The sequence below is a fragment of the Heloderma suspectum genome, chromosome 1 (genome assembly GCF_057233095.1).
Source record: "Heloderma suspectum isolate Gila_16-S chromosome 1, 16-S_ref, whole genome shotgun sequence".
In the NCBI taxonomy this organism is placed as follows: Eukaryota; Metazoa; Chordata; class Lepidosauria; order Squamata; family Helodermatidae; genus Heloderma; species Heloderma suspectum.
Window position 1 is genome coordinate 397190174 of NC_139458.1, and position 8761 is coordinate 397198934.

The 8761-nt window shown below is 45.2% G+C and overlaps 1 long non-coding RNA gene across 1 annotated transcript; it reads right to left on the reverse strand.

The window, feature by feature from the left end:
- Window positions 1-1998: 1998 nt before the first annotated feature.
- On the reverse strand, window positions 1999-4862 carry LOC146360067 (uncharacterized). Its single transcript, XR_014787462.1, has 3 exons — window positions 4652-4862; window positions 4362-4471; window positions 1999-2390 (listed from the first exon to the last, which is right to left on the reverse strand). It is a non-coding gene; the product is annotated as an uncharacterized LOC146360067 (long non-coding RNA).
- Window positions 4863-8761: the final 3899 nt, after the last annotated feature.

The following is an 8761-nucleotide window of genomic DNA, read 5'->3' on the forward strand; positions in this document are numbered from 1 at the left end:
TGCTTCCTTAGCCCTCCCCCCCCCCTTCTGCCCGTATCTGAGTCTGCCATTATCTTCCATTGATCTCGCTCCTGTTCTTGCCACTTTAAGTTTTTTCACGGAGGAAACTGAAGCGGAACACACCGGGGTGATTTGATAGCTCATTATCTACGATCTATTTAAAAACAGAACAAAGGGCATTTAGTGCAGGAGGGTCACAGCAGGGTCACGGCGTCATGTCAAGAGCCTGGAAACTTCCATGAAGGAGCCATCTCAATCGCAGGACAAAAGCTCCATGTGATGCAGCCCTCTGACTGAAACCTGGAGCGCCCCACTGACATCGGAGCCACCAGCCTCCACTGGTATTCCCTGAATTGGGAACATCGTATGACAGACTTCAGGTTTTCCCAGTGCAAGTCACACTAAGCATCTTCTCTCAGTGGAGATGCTTTGATCATTCACTGCACATCCAGTGTTCTCTATGATGACATAATATGATTATGCACAGGAGGGGCCCTGCAATAGTTTATTACCTTTTTATTGTGTCCATCAGGAAACTAAGAGCAGGGTCAGCATCAAGGGTAGGCACAGTCAGGTATCTGCCAAGGGCTCACACCCCGGCAGCCCCCATCCTACCCTAGCAAGAGTTCCTTGGACTTGCTCCTGTTCATCACCACTACAAAATGCTTGTTTGCCTGCCTTTCACTCTGGACCAGACAACAGTGGTGGTGAGAAGGAGGAGCAGCAGCAGATGCCACCACTGCCTGTTACTTGCTCACTGGCTCTCTGACTGTCAAGCTAGCAAATGGTAGCAATTATGAGAAAAAGAATGACAAACAATAACAGCTGGTGACAATGGTGGTGAGAAGGCACCCAGTGAGAAAGCATGGAGGGAGGGCCCAAGGACCCTCAAAAACCTGGAGGTGGCCCTGGCTGAGAGTGACACTGTCAGGGTTCCCCTTATGACCTAGACCCCCTGAGCAACTCCTTAAGGATCTCCTGCCTCCTTAAGAGTCCCACCTTCCTTCTTTCACCTCCCCTTTCCAATAAAATGGGGTTTAGGGTGTAGATGTGGGGTGATTGACACTCTGGATACTGTTAACCACAATAGTTTACCAGTAAATTGAAGCAAGCAAATCACACCTATAGGTATTTACACAATAGAGCTCAGTGATACAAAAGTCCTTAAGAGAAAATCAAAGCTGAAAAATGCAAGTTCCTTTACCCTAGCTGTATTTAGACTTCTCCAGGCTGCTTCTTCCTGCTTCCTCTTCAGGCTTTGCTCTCCCTGACTCTGCTCTTACTGGCATTCTTGCTCTCTTTATATGCCCTTCTCCCTCAAAACCAAAAGTACTGCTTCAAACCTGAAGAAATGAAACTTAACTGAGGAACTGAAACCGAAACTTAACCAGGGAAATGAAACTACTCCTCTCAGGGATACCCCCTCCCAACAAAAAAATTCCAGCCCTCTAAGCCTGACCATTTTTCCCTTTGCCTCTGTAGGCCTCAGACCTTCACAGACACACATAGTCCCCCTTTGATATCAAGACATCAAAGCTGTGAGGTAAACTGAGAGAGAGTGACTGCTCTAAGGTCATCAAATATTTTTACCACCATGAGGGGTGCCATTTGGATTTTCTGCCTCAAACAACAAAACGTCTTGGGCCATCTCCGATGATGCACAACAGTGCAAAGCATGATGACATCCTCACTGAATGGTGCAAAAGCATATTAAAATAATCGGAAACGTCAAAAAAGGAGTTGAAAAACATGAAAAGATGGTAGATTTGGAAAATGAGCTAAACATGAGCCAAAATGATAAGTGCCTTGCTCTTTCTCTCCCACTCACCCCTTTATCATGCTGTTTCTCTCCACTCCCAGCCTCTAGCCTCGTTATTTCTGTCCTCCATCTCTTTACCTTGCTGTCCCCCCTCCCTCCTAGCCTCACTTTTTCTCTTCCCTCTACCATTTCATCTTGCTTTCACAGCAGGTTCAGGAAATGAAAGAAGAACCAGGAATCCTTACAGTCCTAAAGTTTTTCAATTTTTTTTTTTAATGGCGGCAGGGAGTGAAGAGTTGTATGGATGCCATTGGAGATGCCCACGGACACCACATTGGGGACCCCTGAGCTAGAGGATGTTCCAAACAGAGGGCTGTCCTCTGTAAAGTAGGACACCTGGCCACCCAAAGCCTGAAGTCTGCCCTTCCATGGGTTAACAGATACATTTGGGGGTCAAATAAAACATTGCTAAAATGCTAAAACAAAATCAAAATTGTAAATGCAATGCATCAATAGTTGTGAGATTCCACAGGAGACACATTCGGTTGTCATTCAACTGCATTGAAATCTTTCCCTGAAAATATATTCATCTCCAGATTGGCCTCCCTTTTGTTCTTTTTCAATGAAGACACTGGAAAAGAAAGGAAGAAATAGACTGGTATTGTGTCTGGCCTCTGCTGTAGCTCTTGATCCCCCTGCGTTTGAAATAACCAAAAATGCATATGGCATTTGCCTTAGAGATATAGCAGACCTATGAAGCGTGGTTGTTGTAACTGCTTCAATTGTTAAAGCATGCCTTCCACCTGTTGCTGCTTATAACATGCTCAAGTGGCATCAAGCGCAAAAGTTCTGGTTCTATTTATATGGAGCCTTCCAAGAGACGCATGAAGTGCAAGATAAATTTACAAGAACCTCCTTTCATCTCCTTTGTTAGGCACTACAAGGATCTATTCTTCTTGGCAAGCTGACGTTCCTGGAAAAGAAGCTACCCTGTCAAGACTGCAGGGAACAAAGAGGTCGCATTCAGGAAGTCTTAAACTCCTTTAATTGGAGACAGGGAAATGAAGAACGTTCTTATCAGCGAATGTGCTTGTTTCTGCTGCTGCCTCCAGGATGCCACATGGGAAGGGAGTCAGATGACTTGGAACTTAGCTACTGTAGTGCCCCATAAGAAGTTAAGATTTGGCATAAAGCCCTTGAAGACTTCATTTGGATCCGACTGAAACCAAATGTAGAATTTTTAATTCATTTAGGCTAATTCTGCTCCACCACATGGGCAAACGAGCATGTTTTCCTTGTTCCCCAAATTCCTACCCAGCCTGCAGTCACATAAGAACAGAAGAAGAGCCATGCTGGATCAAACCAAGGGTCCATCTAGTCCAGCATTCTGTTCACACAGTGGCGAACCAGCTGCCCATGGGAAACACACAAGTAGGGCATGAGTGCAACAGCACCCTCCCACCCATGTTCCCCAGCAACTGGTGTACATAGGCACTTCTGGTACTGGAGGTAGCTCAGACCATCAGGACTAGCAGCCACTGATAGCCTTCTCCTCCAGGAATGTGTCCAATCCCCTTTTAAAGTCATTCAAATTGGTGGCCATCACTCCCTCTTGTGGTAGCGAATTCTATAGTTTGACTATGCACTGTGTGAAGAAGGACTCCCTTTTATCTGTCCTGACTCTCCTGCTATTCAGCTTCATGGGATGACCCTGGGTTCTAGTATTATGAGAGAGGGAGAACAATGCCTCCCTATCCACTTTCTCCACACTATGCGTAATTTACTACATCTCTATCATGTCTCCCCTTACTCACCTTTTTTCTAAGCTAAACAATCCCAGAGGTTGTGACCTTTCCTCATAGGGGAGTTGCTCCAACCCCTTGATAATTTTAGTTGCCCTTTTCTGCACTTTTTCCAATCTTACAATGTCCTTTTTTAAAGTGCAGCATACATGAAACTGCCAGTCATGAGGTCAGACTATTTGCCCATCAAACCCAGTATTGTCTACTCTGACTGGTAGGAGCTCAGTGGCAGACCCTTGCATCACCTGCTACCTGAAATGCCAAGGAGTTAACCTTAGACCTTCTGCACTGCATGTTCTCTACTACTGAACTACATTCCCTCTCTTCTCTGGGCAACAGATTACTTGGCCTGTCCTCCAATGCTGCTGAGTCCTTGCCTGGACATTGCATCTGTTTCACCTCTTCTCCTTCTGCACCTGTCCCATCCCATCCTCCCTCTTTCCACATCCACATCCTGCTCCTGGATCCTCCTGGCTCACACCATTGGTTGCTCTCTTCAGGTGTCAATTCCAGCTTCCCCCTGAGAGCACCTTGCTTCTACACTCCATGATCTTGACTTTTTGCCACTTGTGAGTTACTTGTCCCTGATTCCGCTGGCCTGGACTTGCTCCTCCCTTCAGATCTCAATGTTGGTCCAGTGACCATTCAGGTCAAGCATAAAGTCAAATCAGACACGGCCCATAGTACAACCTTAGAAGAAATGGAAGGGACATGAGAGGTACTGAAATTATAGCATACCTTTCCCCCTCTCCTCCAGATTATAGCATACCTTTCCCCCTCTCCTCCAGATTATAGCATACCTTTTCCCCTCTCCTCCAGATTTTTCCTTCATTTTGTGTGTGACCATCATAGGGAACTGCTAAAACCACGTTGAAGCAGGGTTCTTGGCAGCAAGGTGCAAGCTGAAGTTCTAAAATGGAAAACAGGTTAGCATCCCAATGAAATGGAATTCTATCTGAAATTGCAACTGGGCCTAACTTTTAACCATGTATTTCCATCTAACAATGGAAGGTGTGTTTTGAGAGCGGTGGGGAGAGAGAGAGAGATTCCAGTTGAGAAAATGCAACCCTGCCCTTTCCCTCTCACAGACCCTCCAGGTCTTGTGCCGGTGGGCGGAAGGAGATCTACAGCAACAATTCCGTGTGTGGCAGCTGAATCACACTGGGCGCACATCCAGGAGCAACAGTGCGCTGGAGAGCCTTCCCATCTGTGAAGGAGTGGGCACAGCCTTCTGCACAGCACTATGCTTTATTAGGTGAAAACTGACCGTTTCCTCCTGCGTTCGTTGCAGTGTTGGCAGTGCTTCACCATTCCTGTGCCTCAGATAAATGGCCATACTTGACCGCTTCACATTCGATAAGCAAAGCCTTTCATCATATTTACCTGGTACACCTGCATTCCATCTTTCCTCCAAGGAGCTCAGGGGTTTTCCCATTTCATAATTAGGCTGAGAGATGGTGACTGATGCCAGGCCAGCTTCATGGGTGAGCTGAGCTTTGAACCCACTCCTCCCGAGGCAAAGTCCACCGCTCTATCCGTCGCACCATACCGAACCTCTCTTCAGCATGCTGGAATTGTTTTCCTATTAGCAAAGTGGACTTTCTTTTCAAAACTGCAGCCAGATGTTCGACATAGTTTGTCGCATGAGGACTGACATGTAGCTCAGTATGTTAAACAAAATCACCTACTCCTTTCTGGCATCTTCATTAAATGGCTGTGATTTGCCTTATTTGTTGTATTGCTTTTTCCAATTACCTTTTTTTTTGTTTTTAAAGTAAAACACAATTCCAGGTGGCCGTTCCTTTGCTGACATTTGGTTGCAGCTGGCTACTGTAAAAATGCATTTAATCCAGCACCCTCAAAATGGGTTGGTGGAATGTACTGAAGAAATTAGCAATCTGCTGATATGAAAAATATGTCCAGGAAAATGGCTGAAGATGCCATTATCTTCATTATCCCCAAAGCTTTTGGGCCCTGCCCATGACATACACTACATTGAGCCCAGAGGCAATGAGGATAATGAACACAGTGGCCTCAGCAGCGCCAGCACCAGCAGCTGGGATGCCCATTTATCCATCACCCAAAAAGAGAACAGAAGAGGACACAGATTTGCACAAGCTTTGCACATGCTAATTTCTATGAGTAGATGCAAATATAGAAATAATGATTATATCTTTTAATATAACGACAAAACATCTCAGCCATAATGGAGAAGACCAGGTGGCCTGTGTGCCTCTGCTGTCCAGGTGCTAACCGTAGATGGGCAACTTCAAGGCCCCTCCTTTCCCTTCTTTACCTTTAAACTGGATTTGGACTGGTCAGCCCTTCAGATAGTGGACTGTCCTCTGTAAAGTAGGACACATGGCCACCCTAACAGCAGCTGCCCCACTCAGTGTTCCTTTCTACAGCACCAGGCTGAGGAGGTACTGGGCAGCTGAAACCATGGTGCTTTCCATCCTGCCCACCCCCAGTAAGCTTTGGGGGAACCCTCCAAGGGGTCACCAGGAGGCACTTTGCCCAGGCCCCCCTCAAACCTGGCACTGATCCTGATGTGAATGCAGCTCCCGGTGTGGTGAGCTATCAGAGCTGTGGCTCACAGCATCTTCCTGGCCATTAATTGCTTTCAGGTTCTGGACGGGCCTTGGCCAGCCAAGCTTGCAACTGAGCCCTCCAGGACTACCTATGGCTTAGCCCTGATAGCCCATCCCTTCTTCAGCCTGCTCCCACCAGAGGCCTTCCTATCTTCTTCTGAGTTCCTGGCCACATATTTATCTGCCGGGTCCCCGGGTGTCTTGTCAGCACCTGTTTCCTGACATACTTTGCTTGTACTTCTACACTTCCTGATCAGGTCCAGATGACCATCCAAAGTTCTTCTTACTATTACCAAGCTTCCTGAGTTTGGATTACAGTTGCGAAAGTCCATTTAGCAGGTAACGTGTACATTGTTTTCCTTTTTGCTGGTATATTTAACAAATTGTGGCTTTGAAACTGATGCTCCAGAGATTGTATTGCAAACAATATTGAATAAGCATGATCGAAAGCTCACTGTCCTGGGGATGTTCTCTCTCTTAAAAGAATGCTGCCTGTTCACCTATTCACAGAAAAAGAAGAACCCCTGTTAAGTGCCTGTATGTATTGACACCTTTTGTTCAAAATATTCATCACCTAAATCCTCAAGGAACTATAGACAATGAAATGATTCCAACATATCCCATTAGAATTAAAGACTGTTGAAAATTGAACTGAGCTTGCCGTATCTCTCAGGTTAACTGGTTTTGACTGCAGCCAAAAGAATATCCATGCTTGGAAACTAGAAGAGGTTTAGAGAGTGAAATAACAATTGCTGTACATCAGCATTCTTGGAACTGCCTGATAAGACATGAGAGCATTCCAATGGCATGGTGGCAGAATGGAATCCTCTAGGAAAGCAAGCCGCATAACAAAAATGAGTCATACGCCAGTTCGGCATCCTTAAAGTTCATATGGTGACATCAAGGCTGAAGAACTCAGGGCCTATAAGGAGATTTTAGTAAACAGGCTATAAAAAGCAAATTAAGCATGTATAAGGAAGTGGCACACACCATTCCGTTGTTATCTATGGCATCGTCTCAACTATGGAAGGAGTTTGTATGTTCCCATGGTATCGGATCTCCGAGATTTATTATTTGCTCATAAATTTTCTAAGAGCATTTCTCCAGTGAGTGCATTAAGCAAGGAGAACTGGGTTTCTTTAACTGTCTAGGATGAAAAATATGCTTTTTGTGGATTTCTTGACCTCTGTTGAAACTTACACTTTCAGATGATCTTAGTTAGCTGGGCCAGGACAGGGGAATGTAGAGAGGGTTCCCAATCCTTTTTATCCTCCATTCTGATAAGTATTTGGTGACAACTGATGGTTTCTGCTATTTGGTTCTTTAGTTTTTATAATCGGTGAAGTAATTTAATATTTTAAACATTTTATTTATATTATTTATTGTGATATTTTACTGTAATGTGGAACATCACTCTTGATGCTTTGGGCAGTATCCAGTACTGCTGCTGCACTAGCGGGAACAACCACTAGCACTACAGGACAGGAGCACTTGCTAGTACAACTGTAGACTTACCAAAGCTACTGCTTCCAGAATGGGGCAAGATTGGAGACTTCCCAAAACTACTGCTTCCAGAACAGGGCAAGTCCGTGGAGGTTACGGAAGGGAGAACTAACTTGTCCCATTCCAGCGCAATGTTTTTACAGCTGGCAGATTGCCAGCATTGGATACTGCCCTTTGTATGTGAGTCTGTGTTTCAGAAATGGAGTTTCTAAGTATTACTGTATTTACTGTATTTCTAAGCTGTCTTCCTCAACCCATGGTACGCAAAATCCCCACCCCCACACCCCACAACAGAATATGGAAAAACAAAATACAAATAATAAAAATGACAAAGAGAAAACACATCAGGAACAACACTGGTTCCAATCTATCTTGAATAGCTCCACATACTGGAAACGGTGAGGTTTGTTGTATTTCTGTCTAAATCATAATATGCACTCCAGTGTACATGAGGAGCTCCTGCAAAGGAAGGCACCTCCATTTGCTTCAGTGGATACTTAGACGTCAGGACTGTACTAGTGGCAGCTATGAATTGCATAATTATGCCGCGCAAAAAAAGCCATGCAAATCAGGGTGGCCTGAAATGGTGCTTTTGCATGCGTGCGCGCTGCCTCTTGCAAGACTGCCAGTGGCTCCCATGTGCTCCCTGGTAAGTATGGCGCAAGCACTCAAATTGGGGGAGGGCTCATAATGCAATTCCACCCCCAAAAATAAAGTTGTGACCCCTCTTGTGTCAATCCAGACCTATGAAGTCTGGATAAATACTCAGAATAGGTCACAAATTTAGATGCCTCCTCCTCCCCGCTCCCCTCCCCTTGCAAGTTACTCCTAGGATGGCCACATGTCCTCCTTTACAGCGGATGCTCTTCCATTGGAATGGTTGCCAGAGGACCATCTTCTTTTTGGAGGCATCCTCTATTTGTAGGGTTGTTGTCCTGAACAATTCCAATTTCAAGATAAAGAAACATCAGTACTGATGCCCATCAACATTAGCACCTGAACTGAACACAGGTCACCTACAGTAGTATCCAATATCAGTTCTATTTGGAGTAGACCCATTGGAATGAATGGGACTTCAGTTAGTCATGACTAACTTAAGTCTCATT